This window comes from Gobius niger (assembly GCF_951799975.1).
Source record: "Gobius niger genome assembly, chromosome: 3".
NCBI classification, from domain to species: domain Eukaryota; kingdom Metazoa; phylum Chordata; class Actinopteri; order Gobiiformes; family Gobiidae; genus Gobius; species Gobius niger.
This window is the reverse complement of record NC_136854.1, coordinates 2,267,554-2,295,225: the sequence shown is the minus strand read 5'-3', so window position 1 is coordinate 2,295,225 and position 27,672 is coordinate 2,267,554. Positions and strand designations below refer to the sequence as shown.

Sequence of the window (27,672 nt, the reverse complement as noted above, 5' to 3'; positions counted from 1 at the left end):
GCCGTTTCCCAGACCTGGCTCAGCTTGCCCCTGTCGGGCCCTTGCACTAGTGTGGACAGTGAAGGCTTGTTTTCTGCTGCTGCGAATGTGATGGATGAGAAAAGAAACCGGTTAAGATGTGATAAGGCAGAGATGATACTTTTTGTGAAGAAAAATCTCCCACTGATTCGCCCTGAATTAACAAACAAAACGGAGTAGTTGTTTTTGTTTAAAGTCCTGATTCCTCTGGAGACACAGGCTTTAGTTAGTTTGTTACCTTTTATGATTCTTAGTGGAATTGCACTTTATTATTTGAACCCTGATCACTTTATGTTCTGTTCAATGAATATTGCCTTTGTAAAAGGCAGGCACTTTTTGCACTACTTAAATATTGCAAATATTGACGGCTTTTGCGGGTGAGACGGGTCGAGAACATCTCCTTAATAGAGGGGAGAGGAGCTCCACAGATCTTCTCTGCTGCTCTCACGATGCGCTGGAGGCTCCTTCAGCAGGAGGCAGTGTGATGGAGCTGGTCAGGATGCTCTCTATAGTCCCTCTGTAGAAGAACCACACAGTGATTGAGCTGGTCAGGATGCTCTTTATAGTCCCTCTGTAGAAGAACCACACAGTGATGGAGCTGGTCAGGATGCTCTTTATAGTCCCTCTGAAGAAGAACCACACAGTGATGGAGCTGGTCAGGATGCTCTCTATAGTCCCTCTGTAGAAGAACCTCACAGTGATGGAGCTGGTCAGGATGCTCTCTATAGTCCATCTGTAGAAGAACCACACAGTGATGGAGCTGGTCAGGATGCTCTCTATAGTCCATCTGTAGAAGTTGGACATAACGGAGGCTGGGACTACGAGACCCTCCACACTACGAGGGAATTTGTAACTAACAAATTAACGACACGGTAACAGAAGTGACGAGTTTATTGTTTACATTCACATTTCTCCATCTGCTTTAAAAAGTTGAACATGTGCAAATAATAAATCCACTTTGCATTGGTCACATATTTAAATCAATGTTATTCATTCATTTATTGAGTGGTTTTAATGACAGATGTTGAACTCAGGATTCTGGAACAAAAGGATTTAGAAAAAGACAAAGACGTGACCGAGAGTTTCCCTTCATACGGTTTAGTTATTTTATTTATTTATCTGAAGGAGATTTTCCAACATCTCTAATGATTTACCTTTTTAATCAATGAACTGGGAAATGAATGTCAGGAAAAGGTCATGTGACTGAAACTCATCTGTATAATTGAGACTCTGATCCTCAGTCTGACAGAGACACTGAAGAGCCGTAATCCAAGAGCCCAAACCCAGGGATCAGGGTGTGAGTGAAGGTGGTGTTGAAGGTGTGGAGGTGGATCAGTTCCTCAGAGGAGACTGTGTAGAAGGACAGAGAGCCAGCAGCACAGTCCACATACACCCCTACTGTCCCAGAGGAGGAGCCGGGCTGAGGGAGGAGGGTTCGTTTGTCTTCATGCCAAACAGAGAAACCACAGAGCAGAGCAGAACAGACTCCAGGACTGATCATTGTGTCCAAACCCACTGTCATCACCTCCTCCTTTCCTCTGATTCCTCTGTCTCTTTCTAAGACACTGATATATAAACCCATCCTCTCCACTGGACCTCCCAGTAACAGCGCCCAGTCAGACCAGAGTCACACAGAAGCTGAGCCCATCCATTAAATCTGTCCTGATGATCTGGATACGGCTGATCTTCAAACACACGTGTGGCCTTCTTGTTGTTGTCAGACAGTTTGAGGTTCCTCTGAGCTGTGTTTGGATCCAGAGAGAGTTCAGTGAAATCTGACGGAGAGAAAACACAGCAGCAGTTAGTCCCTGTTCACTCTTTAGAGGAGAACAACATTTATATTGATTTGAAATGGACTCAAAGATTTGAATATTAATATATCAACAAACACATGATCGATTTAATTATTGTTTCACTGAAGAAAAAAAAAATGAGGAAACTGCACATTTTTAAGCCACAGTTTGTAACATTTCACCCCGACAATAGAATAAAACAGGAGCTTTAATGATTGTTTCTGTAAAAATGCTTCTGTTCCAAAGGCTTCACAGGATCGTCTGAGTGAAGCTGAGCTCATTTATTTCTATTTCAGTTTAGTTTCTCTTGTGACGTAGCCACACATAACCTGGAATGTTCTGAAGTGACATTTAACAAACATTTTCTTTCATATTAAAACTTGAATTCTTGTTTGTGTCGCGCTGTCGCAGATAAAGAAACATAATGAACATTTACATTTAAACTCTTAGAAAGTGCTTTATCAGGAACAAAACACGTCTCAGACTCATGAAGGTGTAACTTTAGTTTAGTTCCTGTAAATTACGGATTTAAGAATATTTAAAGACAAAACTTGTTTCTTTTCTAAATAATAAATGTATTTTCCGTTCTAATTCTCAAACGACTTTCTTCAAGTTCAAACGTGTTGAAACAAAGTGACTGTGACGTCGCTCATTAAACACGTCTCTGTGGTTCATGACTCAGAGTTTCAGGTTTAATGAATAGAAGCTCATCGGTAAAGCTCTTTCACAGAGTGGAGCACGTCGGGAAATTCATCTGGAGTTTAAAGATGATCCAAAGCTCCTCAGCAGGAGGTCTGATGGGGGGCGGGGCTGTGTGACAGTGGGCGGGACTGTGTGACAGTGGGCGGGGCTGTGTGACAGTGGGCGGGGCTGCGTGAGGACTGATAAAGTCTCTGGTTTAACCTTTGTGTCGTCCTTCAGTTTTCTTTCTGTCGCCCCCTAGTGTACACAAATGGACAGAATCTCAGGAATCACTTCTCACCTTCTCAAAACTCCCAAACATGTGATTTATTTGGGAGTTTTAACCCTTTATTTGCCAGTTTCAAACCAAACCTTTGAAGTTTGTCACAAACAACATAAAAAGCTGATTCTCTTTATAATAATGAAGAGTTCAGAGCTGGGACTGATGTGGTGTTTAGAGCCTTGGACGTGTCAAAGATCAGCAAAAAATGTATTTGAAGCATTTGTAGTTTTTCTGTCGTGGACGATTCTTTATGTCCAGTTGTTCATTATAAAAACATTCATGACTTCCTTTGTCTTTGCTCCCCTGTCTCCGTATAAAAGTCATATATTTGATAATTTCATTTTGCAGAACAAGAGTCAGGTTTGACATTTGTCCTGTATTTCTTCAGTTTGGACCTTGTTCCTGTCGTCCAGATGAATGAAATCATGTTATTTTCCCATTAGGATATAATGGAGCCATGGCAGAACCTGGACTTTTCTCACATCAAACTTCACAATTTAAATCTCACTGTAATACAGGAAAGAAGTCACATATCTGTGATGTCAGCGTTTCATTTGGAAGTGTTTACAGTCAGTTTATACTGAAGCTGTGGCCCAGGGGAAACTATAGGATTTGTTTGTCTTTGTGTTTTATATAAAATATATGAATATTATTAATATTAACAAGTGATTTACTGAAATATTAATCATCGGCCCAGAGGCCCAGGGAGAGACTTTTACCCAAACTACAGTCACTGTCTTTAATCCTTCCTCACAGGTGAAGAACCTGGGCGTGATCTTTGACTCTGAGCTGGCGTTTATTCCACACATTAAAAATATCACAAAGACAGGTTTTTACCATCTAAAGAACATAGCCAGAGTCCGCCCCATTCTCTCTCGGGCCGACACGGAGACGCTCATGCATGCTTGTATCACCAGTCGGATCCACTACTGTAATGCCCTGCTTTCTGGTCTTCCCAAAAAGAGGATCTCAGGTTTACAGCAGCTCCTGACGAAGACCAGGAGGCGGGACCACATTACACCTGACGAAGACCAGGAGGCGGGACCACATTACACCTGACGAAGACCAGGAGGCGGGACCACATTACACCTGACGAAGACCAGGAGGCGGGACCACATTACACCTGACGAAGACCAGGAGGCGGGACCACATTACACCTGACGAAGACCAGGAGGCGGGACCACATTACACCTGACGAAGACCAGGAGGCGGGACCACATTACACCTGACGAAGACCAGGAGGCGGGACCACATTACACCGGTTTGAGAATCGCTGCATTGGCCCCGTGTGTTTCAGGATCGATTTTAAAGTTCTTTTAATGGTTTTTAAATGTCTTAATGGTCTCGGTCCTTCTTATCTTTCAGAACTGCTTTTACCTTATGAACCTTCACGGCCCCTTCGCTCCTCCGGCAGGGGTCTCCTAGTTATTCCTAAAGTCAGGAAAAAGACTCAATATTACGGCCCTCGCCTCTGGAACCACCTGAGGAGGAGCTCAGACCTGAGAAGGAGCTCAGGGCTGAGGAGGAGCTCAGGCCTGAGGAGGAGCTCAGACCTGAGGAGGAGCTTAGACCTGAGGAGGAGCTCAGACCTGAGGAGGAGCTCAGACCTGAGGAGGAGCTCAGACCTGAGGAGGAGCTCAGACCTGAGGAGGAGCTCAGACCTGAGGAGGAGCTCAGGGCTGAGGAGGAGCTCAGGGCTGAGGAGGAGCTCAGGGCTGAGGAGGAGCTCAGACCTGAGGAGGAGCTCAGGCCTGAGGAGGAGCTCAGACCTGAGGAGGAGCTCAGACCTGAGGAGGAGCTCAGGGCTGCAGAGAACGTTCATGTTTTTAAGAGCAGCTCAAGACCCACCTTTTTAGCTTAGCCTTTAACTGACTAATCTATTTATTTAATCCTAATATATAAAATATATATATGGGAGGTTGTGCAGGTGCATTGTTTTAAATGTTGTATCTGTAAAGCACTTTGTGATTCTTTTCAGAATGAAAAGCGCTTTATAAATAAAGTTTGATTGATTGATTTATGGACAATAATGTTGAGTGTGAAGAAACAGCTCAGTGGGAGCGTCACAATCAGGGGTTAGTTTAGAAGCAGAAAAGTCTCTGTTGAAAACGAGGCCCAGGTTTGTAAACCTGAGGAAACACGAGAATAAATCCAGACTGAGCTCTTTGTCCAGGTTATTTTGTGTGTTAAGGTCACTTTCAGCTGAGAGTGTATGTTAGGTAGAAGTGACCTTCTATTATCAGAAATATGACATTTTTAGGAGACTGGGCTGGAAGGTGTGTGGGTATGTGAAGGCGGGTGGACAGTGTGTGGGTATGTGAAGGCGGGTGGAAAGTGTGTGGGTATGAGAAGGCGGGTGGACAGTGTGTGGGTATGAGAAGGCGGGTGGACAGTGTGTGGGTATGGGAAGGCGGGTGGAAAGTGTGTGGGTATGGGAAGGCGGGTGGACAGTGTGTGGGTATGTGAAGGCGGGTGGAAAGTGTGTGGGTATGGGAAGGCGGGTGGAAAGTGTGTGGGTATGTGAAGGCGGGTGGACAGTGTGTCGGTATGTGAAGGCTGGTGGACAGTGTGTCGGTATGTGAAGGCTGGTGGACAGTGTTTGGGTATGAGAAGGCGGGTGGAAAGTGTGTGGGTATGAGAAGGCGGGTGGACAGTGTGTGGGTATGAGAAGGCGGGTGGACAGTGTGTGGGTATGGGAAGGTGGGTGGACAGTGTGTAGGTATGAGAAGGCGGGTGGACAGTGTGTGGGTATGGGAAGGTGGGTGGACAGTGTGTAGGTATGAGAAGGCGGGTGGACAGTGTGTGGGTATGTGAAGGCGGGTGGACAGTGTGTGGGTATGTGAAGGCAGGTGGACAGTGTGTGGGTATGTGAAGGCAGGTGGACAGTGTGTCGGTATGGGAAGGCGGGTGGTTGTAGGTGTAAAGTGTGTGGGCTTTAAGGTATAGGACTGTGTGAGTGAGTGCAGGGGTGAATGTGAAGAGTGAGGGGTGTGTGGTGTAGCCGGGCCTGGTCCGGTTGCGGACAGAGGATGGAAATTAGCTTGAGCTATAATCCTGCATTTTAAGTATACTGTACTTTGTGTAAATGCATTGTCCCTTTTAAATAAATAAATACAAAATAAAAATACAAAAATAACTATTTATGAACAAAAAAAAATGAGTTTAGGCTCCGCCCACCGCGCTCTCTACACAGAGTTTACAAACTGTAGAATATGAAACAACACTGGCTTTACCAACTAATGAAATTCAGTTAAAATGTCAAATTTCACTGATTTTCTTCCAAATGAAACCCTGATGTCACAGATGAAGTGATTTTATGCCTTTTTTCAGTGAGATTTAAAAATAGAAGTTTTCAGGGTCAAATCCATTGGAAATGCCTTATTTCCATTATATTCAATAGAAAAAAATACAGTGATTTTATTCCTGTGCCGACAATGGGAATGAGCTCCAATCAGATGAAATACAATAAAAATGTTAAATTTCACTCCTTTTCTTCCAAATGAATGAATTTCACTTCATCTGTGACACAAACACGGCTCTGGAAACAGACAAAGCCTCAGCTCTACAAGTTATTATTACAAATATAATCACACTTTTGTGTCTTTGTGGAACAATTTCTTTCAGCTTTAAGTTTTGAAACTGTGATTTTAAGTTAAAATCCAGAACATTACATGTTTGGAGGTTTTGTGATTTATGCAAAATGTGGCAAAACCTACTGAAAATGTAGATATTATGGCTGTTTTTAGGCGTGTACATTTTCGTACACTAGGGGGCGACAGGGAAATGCAGATCTACCAAATAAAAGACATGAGAGAAAAACAAACACTAGATTCTGAAAATGTGGCTTAAAAGAACGTTTTCTGCAGAAATCCACGTCTCAAGCTGCAACACAGACAAAATGTCAGGAAATGAAAACAATACATATTTAAAAATGTTCAAAATGAACACAGGATGAACACAGGGTTACATGAACTTTCTCCAGAATAATAATGAAGGTCTCAGTTCTAAAGGTTTGAGTGAAAACAGCTCAAACTCTCCTGACGTCAATATCGCAGCTGTCGACACGAGAGAAACTTGTACAACAGAAAATCTTCTCAGAAAAAACAACATTTTAAAAGTATATTAAGAGTCAGACTTACATCTCCTGGGCCCCATCCATCGTTCTCCAGCAGGACTCAGTCTGAAATAGACACAGATCCACAGTTTGTTTGTGTCGACTGTGTAATAACCGTGCAATAACTGTGTAATAACTGTATAATAACTGTGTAATAATTGTGTAATAACTGTGTAATAACTGTGTAATAACTGTGTAATAACTGTCCTCACCTGAGAGTGGAGAGTAAGCAGTGGGGCTCCTCCTGTAGAGCAGTCAGGAGCTTTACTCCTGTGTCTCCTGGATGGTTGACGCTGAGGTCCAGGTCTGTCAGATGGGAGGGGTTGGACCTCAGAGCTGAGGCCAGAGCAGCACAGCCTTCCTCTGAGATCAGACACCCTGACAGTCTGAACACACAGGGTTAAACAGAGTCATAGAAATGACAAACTCACAGAGATGAAGAGTAAACCCTCTGACCTGAGCTGCTCCAGTTTACAGTGAGGACTCTTCAGTCCAACAGACAACATCTTCATCCCTGAGTCCTTCAGGTCGTTCTTACTGAGGTCCAGGACTGTCAGACTAGAGGAGCTGAGGACTGAGGACAGAGCTTCACAGCTGCTCTCTGACAGGTTACAGCTGCTCAGTCTGGAGGAGACGGAACATTTACAATAAGACACAAAGTGTCACAAACACATTAATAATAACTGGATTTAAAGAGGCTGTTTGGCTTTTACAGGTGTTTGGTCAAAGAGGATGTGCACATTTTAAATCTAAACAGAAAGAGAAGCTTCTACATTGTAAATTGAGTGAATAATGTTGCGTACTTGCCAGTTAATTTAATGCTTTTGCTGCCGGGCTGTTGTGACATCACTCACATACCCTCTATGACCTCAAACACATCTTGAACAATATTTAACATCTCATCGAGCAGAGTCGATCATTTAAAAGAGACAGAACATGAGGCGCTTCAACCAATGAAGAGCCAGGACACACTATCCCCGCCCACCTCCTCCTCTGATTGGTCCCTGTTCAGTCACTCTGTCTAAAGCTGGGACTGTACAATTATTTTTAATATCACTACTTTAACAATACTTGGTTTTTGATACAGATATTGTAGAAGCAGCAAAGTAGAGGCGTCACAAGAGGAGCTGCAGGAAACAAGGAATGGACAAAGGAGGAAGTATCCGGACAAGACTCACAGCTAAGCCACACATGCTTTCTATTGTTTTGGCTAATGGACGTTCACTGAATAAAACTGAATAAAACAGATTAACTGCTCAGCTCTTCCCAGACAATGGTGAAAGACTGTTGCGGAGCGGAGGGAGCTGCGCAGGAGGAAGAGGAAGGAGGAGCTGACCAGTGCAGGACACCACGCTCTGAAACAGGGACACACCCAGGAGGCGCAGCACTGTTTCAGAGGATCAGAGGAGACTGAAGGCGGTTTCCTCGACCTCCACAAACATGAGGCTCAGATCGGCCACAGCGGCTCAGGACTAACGCCTGAACAATATTTATTTATGACAAATAAAGCACTTAATTACAAAGCCCTTTCTTTAAATGTGTATCTTTAATTTGAGCTGAAACTCTCACTTCCTTTAGAGCTGTCCCTGGACCAACAACAACAAAACATCTCTACAAATATAACATTTTGTATATTATCGAGTACATAAACTTTATATTGATTCAAAACTGGTATCGTTTAACAGTGAGGATCATAGTCTTTACTGTCTTTACTGGAATCAAACTGAAAACATTGTTCAGGTACAAAACTCCGGTTTAAACACTATACGCGATATTATCCTGAGGCAGCACAGTTTCTGTGCAGTAATCTCATAAAAACGTACAAATACATGATCTACTTGTTCAGAAAACTGACACTGGGATATTTTAATAATATCTTAACCTTTACCGACCAATAACAACAACTGTGTTCATAATAGAGGTGGGCATAGATTAATCTAGATTAATCTAGATTAATCTAGATTAATTTTGAAATTAATTTTGAAATTAATTTTGAAATTAATCTAGATTAATCTAGATCTAGATTAATCTAGATTAATCTAGATCTAGATTAATCTAGATTAAAATGGCTCGCTTGAATTCTGCCGAAGCCATTTAGAATATGTGTGCTTCCCAAATAATGACTAAAAGTCTTTGAGAACGAGTTTCTCAGGTCAGGCGGTGCGTTAGACCAGGGGCTCATCTCCTGTTTCCAAAATGCATCACAAACTGCATGAGAACGTTCTACTACGATAATTGGTGATGAAAATAATTCATGTTCAAGAAGATGCACTTGTGTTTACTAACTGTTTATTCAGTTAAACATTAATGTTGAACTGTAGGCCGACATTAGAGGTCCTGATGAACTGTTTACAGTCAGTAGCTTTGTGTCAATCAATTTTCTGGTGACAAACCAAATCTCATCTTCTGCACAATATTACCTGCTAAAGAAAAAAGTCTCTCGCATGGGACAGCTGTGGCAGGAGTCCCCAAGTATTTATTTACGGGTAATATGGGCCATGGGAAACATGTGCGCGTCTCCTGATTGGTCAACAGTGTCACGTGATCACTGTCACAACAACGCAGCTCATGCTGCTGCAGCTGCTGCTACTACTTGGCGATAGTTCTGTCAAAATGGAGATAAACGTCGACAACACGAAGATGCGGGACGTATTTCTTTGGATTTGATCAGAAAAGGAAACGGGCCTCAGCCGCGAGGCGGAGGAGACAGCGGAGAGCAGAGAAAGAGAAGCTAACGGACTCGGAGAAAAGGAGCAGGAAAGTTCGTCTCCAAACTCAGTAAGTGCCACTGTTAAAATCTGCTCGCGGTTGAAATGAAGCTGGAAAAGGCTCTCGTGAACTTTTGGTGATAAAGTTGCGTTGTTGTTGGCTGTTTAGTGTGGGGCTGTTTGGTGTGGGGCTGGTTCGTGTGGGGCTGGTTCGTGTGGGGATGTTTGGTGTGGGGCTGTTTGGTGTGTGGCTGTTTGGTGTGGGGCTGTTTGGTGTGGGGCTGTTTGGTGTGGGGCTGTTTGGTGTGGGGCTGTTTGGTGGGGATGTTTGGTGTGGGGCTGTTTGGTGTGGGGCTGTTTGGTGTGGGGCTGTTTGGTGTGGGGCTGTTTGGTGTGGGGCTGTTTGGTGTGGGGCTGTTTGGTGTGGGGATGTTTGGTGTGGGGCTGTTTGGTGTGGGGCTGTTTGGTGTGGGGCTGGTTCGTGTGGGGATGTTTGGTGTGTGGCTGTTTGGTGTGGGGCTGTTTCGTGTGGGGCTGTTTGGTGTGGGGCTGGTTCGTGTGGGGCTGGTTCGTGTGGGGCTGTTTGGTGTGGGGCTGTTTGGTGTGGGGCTGTTTGGTGTGGGGCTGTTTGGTGGGGATGTTTGGTGTGGGGCTGTTTGGTGTGGGGCTGTTTGGTGGGGATGTTTGGTGTGGGGCTGTTTGGTGTGGGGCTGTTTGGTGGGGCTGTTTGGTGTGGGGCTGTTTGGTGTGGGGCTGTTTGGTGTGGGGCTGTTTGGTGTGGGGCTGTTTGGTGTGGGGCTGTTTGGTGTGGGGATGTTTGGTGTGGGGCTGTTTGGTGTGGGGCTGTTTGGTGTGGGGCTAGTTCGTGTGGGGATGTTTGGTGTGTGGCTGTTTGGTGTGGGGCTGTTTCGTGTGGGGCTGTTTGGTGTGGGGCTGGTTCGTGTGGGGCTGGTTCGTGTGGGGCTGGTTCGTGTGGGGATATTTGGTGTGGGGCTGTTTGGTGTGTGGCTGTATGGTGTGGGGCTGTTTGGTGTGGGGATGTTTGGTGTGGGGCTGTTTGGTGTGGGGCTGTTTGGTGTGGGGCTGTTTGGTGTGGGGCTGTTTGGTGTGGGGCTGTTTGGTGTGTGGCTGTTTGGTGTGGGGCTGTTTGGTGTGGGGCTGTTTGGTGTGGGGATGTTTGGTGTGGGGCTGTTTGGTGTGGGGCTGTTTGGTGTGGGGATGTTTGGTGTGGGGCTGTTTGGTGCGGGGCTGTTTGGTGTGGGGATGTTTGGTGTGGGGATGTTTGGTGTGGGGCTGTTTGGTGTGGGGCTGTTTGGTGTGTGGCTGTTTGGTGTGGGGCTGTTTGGTGTGGGGCTGTTTGGTGTGGGGCTGTTTGGTGTGTGGCTGTTTGGTGTGGGGCTGTTTGGTGTGGGGCTGTTTGGTGTGGGGCTGTTTGGTGTGTGACTGTTTGGTGTGGGGCTGTTTGGTGTGGGGCTGGTTCGTGTGGGGCTGTTTGGTGTGGGGCTGTTTCCTGTGGGGCTGTTTGGTGTGGGGCTGTTTGGTGTGGGGATGTTTGGTGTGGGGCTGTTTGGTGTGGGGCTGGTTCGTGTGGGGCTGTTTGGTGTGGGGATGTTTGGTGTGGGGCTGTTTGGTGTGGGGCTGTTTGGTGTGGGGCTGTTTCGTGTGGGGCTGTTTCCTGTGGGGCTGTTTGGTGTGGGGCTGTTTGGTGTGGGGCTGTTTGGTGTGGGGCTGTTTGGTGTGGGGATGTTTTGTGTGTGGCTGGTTCGTGTGGGGCTGGTTCGTGTGGGGCTGTTTGGTGTGGGGCTGGTTCGTGTGGGGCTGGTTCGTGTGGGGCTGTTTGGTGTGGGGCTGTTTGGTGTGGGGCTGTTTGGTGTGGGGCTGGTTCGTGTGGGGCTGGTTCGTGTGGGGCTGTTTGGTGTGGGGCTGTTTGGTGTGTGGCTGGTTCTTGTGGGGCTGGTTCGTGTGGGGCTGGTTCGTGTGGGGATGTTTGGTGTGGGGCTGTTTGGTGTGGGGCTGTTTGGTGTGGGGCTGTTTGGTGTGGGGCTGTTTGGTGTGGGGCTGGTTCGTGTGGGGATGTTTGGTGTGGGGCTGTTTGGTGTGTGGCTGGTTCGTGTGTGGCTGGTTCGTGTGGGGCTGTTTGGTGTGGGGCTGTTTGGTGTGGGGCTGTTTGGTGTGTGGCTGTTTGGTGTGGGGCTGGTTCGTGTGTGGCTGGTTCGTGTGGGGATGTTTGGTGTGGGGCTGTTGGTGTGGGGCTGTTGGTGTGGGGCTGTTTGGTGTGGGGCTGTTTGGTGTGAGGCTGTTTGGTGTGGGGCTGTTTGGTGTGGGGCTGTTTGGTGTGGGGCTGTTTGGTGTGTGGCTGTTTGGTGTGGGGCTGTTTGGTGTGGGGATGTTTGGTGTGGGGCTGTTTGGTGTGGGGCTGGTTCGTGTGGGGCTGTTTGGTGTGAGGCTGTTTGGTGTGTGGCTGTTTGGTGTGGGGCTGTTTGGTGTGGGGCTGGTTCGTGTGTGGCTGTTGGTGTGGGGCTGTTTCGTGTCTAACGTACGTGTCTAACGTACGTGTCTAACGTACGTGTCTAACGTACGTGTCTAACGTACGTGTCTGGGTCTGGACAGTCTGTCTGGGTCTGTCCAGACCCAGACAAATATTCTTGTATTTTAGTAGATTTATACAACTTTTTGAAAGCTTTGGCTGTTTGAGACAGTTTTAACTGATCTTCCAGGTCGTTCCACAGATTAACACCTCTCTCAGAAATACATCCACTTTTATTATACTGTTATTCTGACTTTTCCTGTGTGTTTCCTGGACGTGAGAAGATTATTATGTGCTTTGTAAACTGTTACTAATGTATTTAGATCAACAAGATCATGGGTTTTCAGTAGGTTTAGCTCTACAAAGACAGGGTTAGTTGGTGATAGAAATCTGCTTAAGTGATGATTTTTATTGCCTTTTTTTGGAGTAGGAAAACAGGATGAGTATTGGATTTGTAATTGTTTCCCCACATTGTCAGTCAGTCTTTCTGCATCTTTCTACTCGTGCAGTCAGAGCTCTGGTGTGATGCATGAAGAACCACGCCGCCCCCTGGTGGTCAGGGAGGGTGTGACTGTGGGCATGCTGTACATACTGTAAACATTTAAAAGTGTGATTGTTTACTTTCAAATGTCTCCATCTGCTTTAAACATGCACTTTAATATGTGCAAATAATCAGTGCTAATAATAAATCCACTTTGCATTCATCACATATTTAAATCAATGTTATTCATTCATTTATTGAGTGGTTTTAATGACAGATGTTGAACTCAGGATTCTGAAACAAAAGGAATTAGAAAAAGACGTGACCGAGAGTTTCCCTTCATACTGTTTAGTTATTTTAAAATGCGCTTGGAGGCAGAGTCTTCAATTCAACTTTGTTCAACAAACTGGAAAATCAAAGTCTCACTTATTCTGCTAAAGGTATTGATGAGTTTAACAAAACGGCCTCAGGAAAAGGTCATGTGACTGAAACTCATCTGTATAATCGAGACTCTGATCCTCAGTCTGACAGAGACACTGAGGAGTCCAGTCCAATCCAAAACCCAGGGATCAGGGTGTGAGTGAAGGTGGTGTTGAAGGTGTGGAGGTGGATCAGTTCCTCAGAGGAGACTGTGTAGAAGGACAGAGAGCCAGCAGCAGAGTCCACATACACCCCTACTGTCCCAGAAGAGGAGCCGGGCTGAGGGAGGCGGGTTTGTTTGTATTTATGCAAAACAGAGAAACCACGTTCAGAGCAGATCAGACTCCAGGACTGATCATTGTATCCAAACCAACTGTCATCACCTTGTCCTTTCCTCCTGATTCTTCTGTAAGACACTGATATATAAACCCTCCCTCTCCACTGGACCTCCCAGTAACAGTGCCCAATCAGACCAGAGTAACACAGAAGCTGAGGCCTGAACTCAAATCTGTCCCGATGATCTGGATACGGTTGCCACGCTTTCACATGTGTGGCCTTCTTGTTGTTGTCAGACAGTTTGAGGTTCCTCTGAGCTGTGTTTGGATCCAGAGAGAGTTCAGTGAAATCTGAGGGAGAGAAAACACAGCAGCCGTTAGTCCCTGTTCACTCTTTAGAGGAGAACGACATTTATATTGATTTGGAATGGACTCAAAGATTAAAGTATACATATATCAACAAATACATGATTGATTTAATTGTTTCACTTAAAAATAAAAAAAAATATATTTAAACTGTGCACATTTTGAAGCCACAGTTTGTAACATTTCACCCCAACAATTGAATTAAACAGGAGCTTTAATGCTTGTTTCTGTAAAAATGCTTCTGTTCCAAAGGCTTCACAGGATCGTCTGAATGAAGCTGAGCTCATTTATTTATGTTTCAGTTTAGTTTCTCTTGTGACGTAGCCACACATAACCTGGAATGTTCTGAAGTGACATTTAACAAACATTTTCTTTCATGTTAAAACTTGAATTCTTGTTTGTGTCGCGCTGTCGCAGATAAAGAAACATAATGAACATTTACATTTAAACTCTTAGAAAGTGCTTTATCACGAACAAAACACGTCTCAGACTCATGAAGGTGTAACTTTAGTTTAGTTCCTGTAAATTACTGATTTAAGAATATTTAAAGACAAAACTTGTTTCTTTTCTAAATAATAAATGTATTTTTCGTTCTAATTCTCAAACGACTTTGTTCAAGTTCAAACGTGTTGAAACAAAGTGACTGTGACGTCGCAAAGTAAACACGTCTCTGTGGTTCATGACTCAGAGTTTCAGGTTTAATGAATAGAAGCTCATCGGTAAAGCTCTTTCACAGAGTGGAGCACGTCGGGAAATTCATCTGGAGTTGAAAGATGATCCAAAGCTCCTCAGCAGGAGGTCTGACAGTGGGCGGGGCTGTGTGACAGTGGGCGGGGCTGTGGGACAGTAGGCGGGGCTGTGTGACAGTGGGCGGGGCTGTGTGACAGTGGGCGGGACTGTGTGATGGTCGTACATACAGGTCGCACAGGTTGGTTGCCTCGATTCCATCAGTCTACCCCAGGGCGGCTGTGGCTACAATAGTAGCTTACCACCATCAAGTATAGAGTGAATGAGACTAATGCATTATGATTATGTTCCTGTATATTACAGCTTTACTGACTAACAGCTTCATCAGCCTCACCTCTCAAGCTCACTCTCTCTCAGATTAAAACATGCAATTTAACTTTAATATAAAGCTTTATTTAAACAGTTATTTCAAATCCTTGTCTAGACCTGGACTGACGACACGAGGACTAACTCAGAATCAGAACAGGTTTTATTGCCTTTGTTATGAACAGGTTCACAGACTAAACCAGGACTATAAGGACTGGACTGAGAGAGACTACAGGACTAAACCAGGACTGTAAGGACTGGACTGAGAGAGACTACAGGACTAAACCAGGACTATAAGGACTGGACTGAGAGAGACTACAGGACTAAACCAGGACTATAAGGACTGGACTGAGAGAGACTACAGGACTAAACCAGGACTATAAGGACTGGACTGAGAGAGACTACAGGACTAAACCAGGACTATAAGGACTGGACTGAGAGAGACTACAGGACTAAACCAGGACTATAAGGACTGGACTGAGAGAGACTACAGGACTAAACCAGGACTATGAGGACTGGACTGAGAGAGACTACAGGACTAAACCAGGACTCTAAGGACTGGACTGAGAGAGACTACAGGACTAAACCAGGACTTTAAGGACTGGACCTGGACTGACTGAGACTAGACGGGTTCATGTATAAACCCAGTGTGTCAGACTTTGAGAGAAGCTTCAGTGACGCCGTGGATGCTGCACTTTCTCTCTCCCGTCTTCTTCATGATTCTCTGTCTCTTTGTTGCTGAACCTGAGGCGTCTGCAGCTCTTTCCCCTGTGACCCCGAAGACTAACTTGCTTTGCTTGAACCTCTTCATCTCTTCCTCTGCTTCAGTGAGGAGGAAACGTTAGGACCAGAGAGACTGTGTCACAGAAAGAGCCTGGGCCAGTGGTTCCTACACGTTTGGAGGCTGTTTGTGTGAACGGGTAAAGCTGAGGGTTTTGCTTTGTCCCAGTGACCGGCACATTCTGAACATCAGACTCTGGTTTGGACTCTGCGCTCTGGCCCCGCCCCCTCTGCGGCGCCCTCACTTTCAAACCACTGGTTTCAGCTCTCATTAAAGCCAAGATCATTTCTAAGCAGGACATTACAGTCTCTGCATGAGACAGACACAAAGCCAGGGGTTCAGTGGCAGAGGAGGAGAACGATGAGGCCACAGACGCTTCTACTTCCTCTCACTCCTCGGATCAGACTGAGAGGAAAACTCCAAGTCACGTCAGTCTGACGATGCACAGGCTCCTCCCTCTTTATGGCAGAGAGTAAAGAAACTTTAGTGCGGTTCATGCTAAAGGCTGCTGTTGTAGTGAGGGCGGACACCGCCTCAGCCGCGCCTCCGCCCAGTTTACACTCGGGTCCAAAGGTTCCATGAGGTTGGGTTTTAGAGTGGACACATGTAGGTCCAGAACCAGCTCATCCACATCTGAATTAGAGGTTCTTCCGTCTGTATAAGCGCGTGTTTACAAAGGATTATCAATGTGTTAAAAAAGAAGCTAAAATGGACCTCAATGGTAGATACGGCCATGCTCCCGACCTGTGAACTCTGAGGAACAGAGGAACAGTCTGTGGCTGCAGACTGACCAGTGTGGACTCGGCTTTTTCACAAATCTTTTCAGTAAACAAAAATAAAATGTGACTTTTGTTTGGGGGGTTACACATTCTTTAAAATATGAAGCTGTTTTTGAAGTTCCCGTATAAGGATTGCAGAGCCCCCTTAATAAAATAATGTAAAAAAGAAAAGCATTCGTCCTCAATAACTTGTTCATGACGATACAATTTTAAATGAACCTGTTGCTGATCATTGTGAGAAAATGAAAACATGACAAAGTTGTTTCAACAGAAACTCAGTAAAAACATGTTGAGCAGGAGACACTTCTCTGGGGATGAAACGGGTCTCACTGCAGACAGTGTTTATATGAAGACTCCATTACCCAGAATGCTTTGTGTGAACGTTATACTCACACTTCCTGACTCCTGGTTTTAACCTCTCAGCTCCAGCAGGATCCAGTCTGAGGAAACACACTTCAGTTAAACAGGTCATGCAGATGATGTCACACAGGAACAACTAAACAGCCTCACAGTTACAGGGTCATTGTGTCGCCCTGGAATCAGGGACCTGTTTTAAATTGATCGTTACATCTGTAAGAATAAACAGTGAAGCCCAGTACAATACTAAAGTATGGTGAGGTACAGTTTGTCCTTTTCATGGCATTGATATCCTTTATGTGGTTTCTTTATCATTAACAATTAGATGATGTTTCGAGGCCACTGGATGTGAATCTGAGCCACAAAAAGAAGAAACTGAATCTGAGTTAGCATTTAGCTCAGACGACACTTTTATTCACTCATTTGTATCTGAAGTAAAAACTTTAATGCTCTGGGGCCTCATTTATCAAACTGTGCGTGAGACTCTGACTTGGAAAGTGCGTAGGAAAATATGGTACGCACACCTGACCGCAATCTTTCCTTCGCTGATTACACCTGGAGCAGAAAGCTGCGGACCTCACGCCACGCCCTCTGCCCGCCTCCATTTGACCATAAAAGGCAATGCCAAGTAACTTATGAATGAGATTTCCCTAAACATGAGGCGATAATGAGTGGGTTTTACCGAAGGCGAGGTTCAGAGACGGAGGGGCAGAGAGGGAGGGGCTGAGAGGGAGGGGCTGATGCTGCCGCAGCTCGGGCAGACATGACACGGGCTCGAGGAGATTTACTGAAGAGTGAACTCTGCTTCTCTGATCACACGTATTGGCATATTTCTACATATTCCATCAATAACACTTTTCAAAACACATGTACGTAAAGAAGAGCCTTAAGTGTTGGATAGATTTGCCAATAGCAAGATTTGGATTTGCCAAAAAAAAAAACACGATAAACTGTGGAGCATTTCAGTCAAACTCCAGATTGCACACACTGTACATTAGGTCATGTTCTGTGTAGGATGAAGCAGCGGCCCGGGTGGTGTGAGTGAGGAGAGGTCAGTGTCCGGGTGGTGTGAGTGAGGAGAGGTCAGTGTCCGGGTGGAGTAAGTGAGGAGAGGTCAGTGTCCGGGTGGAGGAAGTGAGGAGAGGTCAGTGTCCGGGTGGAGTGAGGAGAGGTCAGTGTCCGGGTGGAGTGAGGAGAGGTCAGTGTCCGGGTGGAGTAAGTGAGGTGAGGTCAGTGTCCGGGTGGAGTAAGTGAGGTGAGGTCAGTGTGCGGGTGGAGTGAGGAGAGGTCAGTGTCCGGGTGGTGTGAGTGACGAGAGGTCAGTGTCCGGGTGGAGTGAGTGAGGAGAGGTCAGTGTCCGGGTGGAGTGAGTGAGGAGAGGTCAGTGTCCAGGTGGAGTGAGTGAGGAGAGGTCAGTGTCCGGGCACTGCGTAAAGACGGCCTCGTCTGAAGGTTATGTGACCCGAGCTTTGGACCTAAACCCAGTTGGTCAGACTTATGTCCAGAGATGACTCAAAGCACAGGAAAGCGGGGTCATTCCTGCTCTCCGTTTAAAAGGCTTTAGCGCCAGTGCGCGTACGTGCATGGGTACGAGCCTGCACGTATGTGCGCACCAATATTCACAAACATTGTGATAAGTTGCTTATTTTATTGTAATCTTTGTAATTGCTGAAGAAAGTAAATTCAAACCATTTCAAAAGCGACCAAACCTGACTTCCTCAAACCAGTCATGTCTCTGCTCTCCCGTCTCTAAGTGTTTCTGAATAATGTGGACCTTGTACGGCAGCTCTTTAGTTTGCGTGGAGGAGCGCAATGTTTCACGTTCAGTTTGTTTTCTATAAATACCAACTTTTGGCCTCATTTTGTACGCAGCAAGCTTGATAAATGAGGCCCCTGGACATTCATGAATGTTTTCTAAAGAGCCGTTGACAGAAACCTAAATGTGGACAACAGATTAAACATCTGATCAGAATGTTTAACATGAACATTCTGATTGATCAGAATGTGCGATGTTTGAGGCTAATGCTAACAGACTCTGAAGAGTCTCCCGGACGAGCCGACTTTCTAACTGTCACATACGTGAGGATCGAATGTTACGTCTCCCTTTTATTTAAAGATCGACACCAAAACATGAGATAATGTTGTCACCGATGCACAATGAATCTGAATGGACTCAAATAAAACACAATTACATGAAAATGTGAAAATGAGAAGAAGAACGTCCTAATTATAATGAATCACAGTCTGATCCACAGTTTGTGTCGACTGTAATAACTGTAATAACTGCATAATAACTGTGTAATAACTGTGTAATAACTGGGTAATAAATTGTCCTCACCTGAGAGTGGAGAGTGAGCAGTGAGGGTTCCTCTTTAGAGCAGTAAGGAGCTTTACTCCTGTGTCTCCTGGATGGTTGAAGCTGAGGTCCAAGTCTGTCAGATGGGAGGGGTTGGACCTCAGAGCTGAGGCCAGAGCAGCACAGCCTTCCTCTGAGATCAGACACCCTGACAGTCTGAACACACAGGGTTAAACAGAGTCATAGAAATGACAAACTCACAGAGATGAAGAGTAAACCCTCTGACCTGAGCTGCTCCAGTTTACAGTGAGGACTCTTCAGTCCAACAGACAACATCTTCAGCCCTGAGTCCTTCAGCTCGTTGTTACTGAGGTCCAGGACTGTCAGACTAGAGGAGCTGAGGACTGAGGACAGAGCTTCACAGCTGCTCTCTGACAGGTTACAGCCGCTCAGTCTGGAGAGAACACACTGTTTTAGGAGAAGTTTAGAAGGTTCATACTTACATAGACCTCACTCACAGAGCTTTGTTGGAGGCTTTGACCACTGGCAGCAGCCTCAGCAGAACCTCCTCTGAAGCACAGTATTTCTTCAGCTCAAACTGCTCCAGAGCTTCTTCTGATGACAGTAAGATGAAGGCCAGAGCTGACCACTGAGCAGGAGACAGTCGACCTTCAGACAGACGTCCTGAGCTCAGGTACTGTTGGACCTGCTCCACCAGAGAACCATCATTCAGTTCATTCAGACAGTGGAGCAGGTTGATGCTTCTCTCTGCAGACACTTCCTCACTCAGCTTCTGCTTGATGAACTCAGCTGTTTTCTGATTTGTCTGGGAGCTACTTTCTGTCTGTGTCAGCAGACCTTGGAGAAGGCTCTGATTGGTCGGCAGTGAAAGCCCCAGGAGGAAGCGCAGGAACAAGTCCAGGTGTCCGTTTGGACTCTGCAAGGCCTGGTCCACAGCCGTCTGGTGCAGATGTTTCAGTTTAGGTTTGACTCTGAGAAGAGTGGACTTCTGTGTTTTTGTGGAGAGCAGGTTGACTCCACTGTGGACGAAGGTCTGATGGACATGAAGAGCAGCCAGAAACTCCTGCACACTCAGATGGATGAAGCAGTAGACCTTGTCCTGGTACAGGCCTGGCTCCTCTCTAAAGACCTGTGTGAAGACTCCGGAGTACACTGAGGCGGCTGCAGCGTCCAGCCCACACTCGCTCAGGTCACTCTCGTAGAAGATCAGGTTTCCTTTCTGCAGCTGCTCAAAGGCCAGTTTTCCCAGAGACTGCACCATCTTCCTGGTCTCTGGACTCCAGTGTGGGTCTGTCTCAGATCCTCCTTCATACTTGATGTTCTTGACTTTGGCCTGAACCACCAGGAAGTGGATGTACATCTGAGTCAGGGTCTTGGGCAGCTCTGCTCTCTCTCTGGTCTTCAGCACATGCTCCAGGACTGTGGAGAGGATCCAGCAGAAGACTGGCATGAAGCACATGATGTGGAGGCTTCGGGACGTCTTGATGTGGGAGATGATTGTGTGGGCCTCGTCTCTGAACCTGTTCCTGAAGTACAGCTCCTTCTGTGAGTCGCTGAACCCTCGCACCTCTGTCACCATGGAGACGCACTTAGCAGGGATCTGATTGGCCGCCGCGGGGCGTGTGGTTATCCAGAGGCGAGCGGAGGGAAGCAGGCTCCCCCTGATGAGGTTCACCAGCAGCTCCTCCACTGAGGCGCTCTCTGTGGGCTCCGTCAGGGCCTTGGTTTGGGTGAAGTCCAGAGGAAGTCTGCACTCGTCCAGACCGTCAAAGATGAAGAGCAGCTGCAGATCTTCAAAGCTGCTCACTTCTTTGGTTGCTCTAAAGAAGTGATGGAGCAGCTGCACCAGGCTGAAGCTCCTGTCCTTCAGCACATTGAGTGCTCTGAAAGTGAAGGGGAACAGCAGCTGGACGTCCTGGTGGGCTTTGCCTTCAGCCCAGTCCAGACTGAACTTCTGAGTGAGCAGTGTTTTCCCGATGCCAGCCACTCCCTTTGTCAGCACTGTTCTGACGGGCGCCTCTGTGTCCACGGGGCCTTTAAACATGTCTTCACATGTGATGGCTGTCTCTGCTCCGCCTGCTTTCCTGGAGGCTGTTTCCATGTGTCTGACCTCATGTTCCTGGTTGACCTCTGAGGCCCCTCCCTCTGTGATGTAGAGCTCTGTGTAGATCTGCTGCAGGAGGGCGGGGCTTCCTTGTTTAGCCACGCCCTCAAACACACACCGACACTTCTGCTGTAGGTCACGCTTCAGTTTACGCTGAAGAACTCCAGAATATCTCCCTGAATGAAGACACAGACAGAGCCTGAGTCTCAGAGAAGATCAAATGACTGAGTGAAATGGACCTACTGCTCCACAGACGCTCAGCCAGCTCCTTCTGCTGCCTCCTCCTCAGGAAGTTCACAGTGATCTTCAGAAAAGCCTCTCCATCCTCATCAGGCTCTAAGCATTCTGGGTAATCTGTGCTCAGAACCTTGTAGAGCTTCTTCAGCTCCTTCTGGACAAAAGTGAAGATGTCCTCCTCCAGAAGCTGCACAGACACATTAGAAACAACACAAATGCAGTTAGTGTCAGATCTGTGTGAAACAAGTCCATTCATCTGAACATCTCCAAACTTCAGTGAAGGACACACCTTAAATATGGAGTCCAGCTGAGTGTGATGTTGCTGAGCTCTGAGCTCTGGAGCCTGCTCCACTCTGTGACAGAGACACAACAGACTTTGACTTTGTCATCCACAACATCAGGGAAACTTACGGCTCTGAGGAAAAGTTCCATGGAAGATCCTTAGATCGGTCACTGCAGAGCGACTCACAGATGGGACCAGGGTCCGACTGTGGGCTGTGATGGACTATGGTCAAATTTATAATATCACATTGAAATCACAGAAGTATTTGGAATTAACTTGTACATCTTTATATTCACTAAAATCATACGATAACCAACAGTTTACCTAAAATCCTGAATATATTTTTACCGTCGTGAGATACAGTAAAATCTGCTCCTCCTTTGGGTTTTACATAAAGATCGACTGATATCAGTTTCTCTGAGGCCGAAATCGATATTTAAAAATGTCCTGTCTTTAATCCTGTGTTTGGAGCTTCTAAACTGTAAAATGTGTCAGTGTTGCCTGTGACAGCAGGGGGCGCTGTGTGAGGGACATACACCGCCCCCTGCTATTTAATCAGCTCAAATTAAAGACAAAAATCTGCAGATTCTAAAACTAAAATCAGTAACTCACTTATCTCTTTTGGCTCTAAAAGTATAAGGAAAAGTCTGCAACATAAAACATATACAATAGGATCCGAGCCTCTGAGCTGCACAAACTTGTGACTGATTTTCACAGTGATGTTTCTGAACTAGAGGAAGGTGTAGCTCATTTTAAGGCTCTGACTGAGCTCTTTCATTAGCATGATATCGGGCCGATATATCGGCTTGCAATGTTTCATTTGAAATCTAGTTGTACATTAAAGGCACTATACCTGATTTTTTTTTTGGTAAAAACTATGTTTTAGTTTTGCTCCGAACTTGTGACTTTACTATTATATCTGTATCATCTCATTTCTTCACTGAGACAACTTTATCGGCTCATTTCACCAATTTCACTTTTCAGGGTCGATGTCACAGAAATGCACAAATTCAGCCATGAACATCCATGACATTGATACAGTGTTAATTAGACACACAGTGTTTTTCATAATATCTGAGTTTACAATCTGCTAAAGGAGGACACAACTAATATTATTCCACTAGTAGATACAAATCAGGTATAGTTCCTTTAATTCCCATCAAAAACTGCTTTTAAACTTAGTTATACTCCATAAAAAAACATTTCTTGAAACTCACATCTTTGTCTTGAACCCCATTGGTTTAGACCAGTCGCTCCTGAGGGAGACACAGCTGGGACCAGGTTCAGACGGATGATGTTTCTTGAATTTTATTGGTTTATCCATAGACCGGTCGCTCCTGAGGGAGACACAGCTGGGACCAGGTTGAGACGGATGATGTTTCTTGAATTGTATTGGTTTATCCATAGACCGGTCGCTCCTGAGGGAGACACAGCTGGGACCAGGTTCAGACGGATGATGTTTCTTGAATTGTATTGGTTTATCCATAGACCGGTCGCTCCTGAGGGAGACACAGCTGGGACCAGGTTCAGACGGATGATGTTTCTTGAATTGTATTGGTTTATCCATAGACCGGTCGCTCCTGAGGGAAACACAGCTGGGACCAGGTTCAGACGGATGATGTTTCTTGAATTGTATTGGTTTATCCATAGACCGGTCGCTCCTGAGGGAGACACAGCTGGGACCAGGTTCAGACTGATGATGTTTCTTGAATTTTATTGGTTTATCCATAGACCGGTCGCTCCCGAGGGAGACACAGCTGGGACGAGGTTCAGAAGGACGATGTTTCTGGATTATCCTGAGACACAGATTAAACACTTGAGTGAAACACATGGAACTGTCCTGGTCTCAGATAAACGTCATTCTGCTCTGTCTCTGTGAAGACCACTGAGGTCCACACTGAGGGATGTCATCATTAAACCTGTTCCAGTGATCGTCTCTGCAGAGGTGGGATGAGAGGATCTGGAGGTCAGGTTGTGTAAAACATACAGTATATTGGCTAAAGTATTAGGATGCCCTTCCACATAATGTAAATCAGGTTCTTATCAGTGTCATGGCCACAGCTGTATAAGATCAGACCCAGAGGCTGCAGACTGTTTCCAGAAAACATCTGTGAAAGACCAAGTCAGGAGCTCAGTGAAATCCAGTGTGCTACTGAAGCCTCCTGTGTTAGAACAAAGAGGAAGCGACTGGGAACAACATGAACGTTCACTTGCCTGCTGCTGTAACAGTATAATTATTGTATTCCACTTGATACTGGTGTTAATCGTGGGGCAGCGCCCTCTAGTGGCGGCAAACTCTATAAATAGTGGGGACGGCGTGAGCCCGGCACCATTCTGTCAATGCGCAGCCGAGGTAAGGTCACGGTTGTTGGGGTGTCTGTTTAAGTTTTATTTCTACATTTAATTATCATTTGTATAAATGTCGTATGATTGTAGAATTATTAAGGACATGTTTTAGTTATATAATTTCTACATTTTTATTTGATTATTTGTTAAACCACCACTAACGGTTTATAACGTGTACCCCCCCCCCACTAGCTGCTATGAGTGTTGGTGTTCCAGGTTCAAGGCTGACCAGCCGTTTTTGTCTGTTGCACAGGTACATTTATTTATTTTTACATTTATTGTATTTATTTTACCATTCTGTCAATGCGCAGCCGAGCTGCTATGAGTGTTGGTGTTCCAGGTTCAAGGCTGACCAGCCGTTTTTGTCTGTTGCACAGTGTTGAAGGATTGGAGTGAAGGAGTGTGTTCTAGTCCGACCAGGGCCTCTGGCCGCACCCTTTCGCTGTTGGAGTCTGTCCAGTAAGAGGTAATGATTGGAGTAATCATTCCTGTTGCTTTGAGGGCAGAGGCTGAACGGAGGGAGGGGGCTCTAGGCTAGGGACTTCCCGGTTGGACACCCCAGGCTGCTTCGGCGGCCTATTAGGCCCATCCGGTCCCCGGATGAACGGCCAGCTAAAAAGTGGAGGAGATGCCGTCAGGGTCTCACAGAAAACTTAGGAGTATAAAAAGTAGCTTAGTTCCCCAACCTCGCTTGCTCTGACAAAAGTTCCAAATGAAAGGGGTGTGTTATAAAAATGAGCATACATGCAAAAATAAAAAGAAGTGTTGTTGTTGTATTGACTTTTTAACTCTTTAGCCAAGATAGGATTTCTTTATTTTATATGACTTTGAGTATTTTAAGTTTGTGGATGCTTTTTATACGATTGATGAGTTTTATATGATACGAGTTCAGTAGGTTTGTTTCTATTACCCATACAAAGATATAACATATGGGCTACTTTCAAGAGCATACTAAGTTTACAAAGGTTTATCAAGAATAGTTCAATCCTCATTCATTCAATGGATATTACAGGTTAACTTGCTTTATTGTAATGACGCTTGCTTGCTTATTTACTTGCGTGGAAAAGTTCGGAAATAACAATCTCTCGTTAAGTGGTTGATTTATGGCTATAATTGTATTTGTGTAAAGGTGTTTCTCTCAAGAAATGTACATCCCAACAAGTGATCTCAAGAAAATGTATTTCCCAATAAGTGATGAATCCAGCCTGTACAAATGTAAATAAAAAATGAATAAAGATTGGAACTCTAGTGTTACAAAGGTGCTGTAATACTGGGGTTCCCAGCTGTAAAGGTCAGGAATAATGTTTCTTATGATACAGAAAAATGGGAAAAACCCTGCTATAAAAAGGATAAAACAGTATACCTAGCCGAGGCTCCCTTAGGGACCAAGATGCTATAAAAATGATATGATACTTATATGTTATTTGTTATGATGTTTTAATTTTATATGGTTTTCATTTATCTGATCAAGTTTTCTGATCAGTATTCTGTAATGGTGTGCATCACATATGGGTGCACATATAAATAACTCTGTCACCAAGGCAAGAAATGGCCTTCCATATGTTGTATATATATAAATACCTCTGTCACCAGGGAGAGAAATGGCCTTTTATGATATGATTGGATAAAGTTAAACAAAGTCCGCCCTGTAACCTGGGGTTAGAGGCGAGAACAATAACAGGAAACCCTGAGCGCTCAGCCTTCTCGGAATATGGGGTGGGGGGATGTTTTGATGGAAAGTCCCTTACTTTCCCTCGCTTCTGACGCAGGTTAGCTGACGGTAGGAGCTGTATAAATACAGCTGTCCCGTCTACCGCAATTCGGTCTCAAACCAGTTTCGGTTGACGACTCACGGGTGTTTTCCTGACCTCGGGGCCATCACTCTCCTACTCTGTTTATCGGATGTTGGCGTGGTGGCTCAGCCTGAAAAGAGTTCCAGAGCACTTGACCGTCGCCTGATTTGTTTAAAGGTGTGCTGGAGGGACTTTCCTTTGTGGTACACACTGCTGTTGTCGGCAATATAAGTTCGGGTTTTTCACTGGAAGTGCCACTCTCGCTTAGTGGACGTTACCTTGGTTGCATTTTGCGGTTGAGCCTTTTTAGTAGGCCCGCGAGGTGTCGACGACCTTGGTTGTATAAGTCCGATGAGAGCGGTCGACGCTTCCCGAAAAGAATCCGAACGGCCTCGAGACTTCTGGCAGTGTCACACGGGAAGGTTCCGCTTAACTTTGGGACCACGGTCTTGTGCTGAGATCACAGGTTGAGCTCCTTGCCTTTCTGTAACATTGTATGGAATTTGGAATATTGAAATCTGCAAAATAAACTTCTTCTGATTTGACTACAAAACTACAACTTGGGTAAGTGTTCTTTTATTATGACAACGAATGTGTTATCCTGATATCTCAATGCCGAATGGTTGTGTTGTGGATGTTTGAGTGTGGGTTAGTGAATGTACCAGGAGTTTGAGGTTAGGTTGTTGATCCTTGCTACAATTCTAGAAGTCCCCCATTCGACCGCCAAGACGTTAAATAAGGTAACCCCAGAAACCATGAGAGGCTCGGCAGGGACTTCCAGCCTGAGGTTGTAGTAAGTGTAATCCGAGTTGGGCGTGGGCTAAGAACTCAGATTTATTCGGGCAAAGGGACCCATAGCCGGGGTATTCTTCACGCATGGCGTCACGAACAGGATCAATTATCCCATAAACCAAGCTGGGAGTTGACCAAAGAGCTTAAGTGTGGAATTTTAGAAGGTATTGTTGGAATTGTGTTGTTTCTGCCTTGCGGGCTGTGGGGCCGAAGGCTGTGGTGATCTTGAGGGCTGTGGGGCCTGAGATCTTGTTAGGTTTGGGGTTGGAGTAGCCGTGGGGCTTCCAACCAACAGTGGACGTGGTAGAGTTAGGTCGGTTGACCGAAAAAACGGAAATAGGGTTATAAAAAGAAATATAAAAAAGGTTGGGTAGTAGGTTTAGAAACTAAAGGACCAATCGGTAATCTGGGCTTGGCCACCCCAAAGAGCTGCTTGGACCAAGGGTCTCTGCACTCAGTGAGTCCTAGAATTAGGATAGAGGCTCGAGGGAGCTTTTAATGGTTAGACTAGGGAATTAGGGTATTACGTGTAAGGAAAAATTGGTTCCTCCGGGAAGGTACCGGAGAAGGGGGTCTTAAAATACCCCGTGTCCAGTGAACGAGGATTTAGGTGAATAATCCGACTAGTAACTGAAGAGGGCTCATTACGGCTGGGTACAGAGGAGCTAAAATAGAGTACGGTGCGATATCCAGGAACGGGAAGCTTCCTGAGATACTAACAGCGAGCGGCCTCCTTACGTAAGGGACGTGACCGATCGTCGCAATCAGGAAATATTGACTCTGTCTAAGGGAGGAGGACAAGGAACGGTCCCCGCAGAGTATAGCTCAAAAGGTTGTAAGATGTCTAGCAAAACGTCATGGACGAGGGTGACGAAGAAGTCTAAAAAGAAAGGTGCGAACCCACCGGAGACCGACTTAGGTTACGCTCCTAGTGAGGGGGGCCGGACCATACCGGAACAACGGACACCCCCATACATGTGGTTGGGAGATAAAGGGATAGGCATTGTGCGTGCTAAACTAGAACAGATTATGGTTCCGAATAGGGGAACGCGCAAGGTAATCTTGGTGTCCAGCGCTAACACGAGTTTGCAGGCAGGAGGAGGAATAGCACAAGCAGCACAAGCTTTATATCCCGCAGCACATGAGTTCGCCATAAACGCTATA

General features: G+C 45.7%; 2 protein-coding genes and 1 pseudogene across 3 annotated transcripts in view; all 3 read right to left on the bottom strand.

The window, feature by feature from the left end:
• The window catches only part of LOC306960565 (protein NLRC3-like), a gene marked incomplete at both ends in the record, with an annotated part of 303,489 nt that overhangs the window by 196,962 nt on the left and 78,855 nt on the right, over positions 1-27,672 (bottom strand). The window lies entirely within an intron of this gene.
• Positions 1-27,672, bottom strand: part of LOC306960416 (protein NLRC3-like) — a gene marked incomplete at its 3' end in the record, with an annotated part of 232,902 nt that overhangs the window by 173,630 nt on the left and 31,600 nt on the right. The gene's annotated exons all lie outside the window — the stretch shown is intronic.
• Positions 1,256-26,005, bottom strand: LOC306960419 (protein NLRC3-like; annotated as a pseudogene). Its single transcript has 10 exons — positions 25,995-26,005; positions 21,584-21,647; positions 21,301-21,481; positions 19,451-21,233; positions 19,219-19,386; positions 18,975-19,148; positions 7,346-7,513; positions 7,102-7,275; positions 6,915-6,955; positions 1,256-1,793 (listed from the first exon to the last, which is right to left on the bottom strand). The product of its transcript is annotated as a protein NLRC3-like (transcript).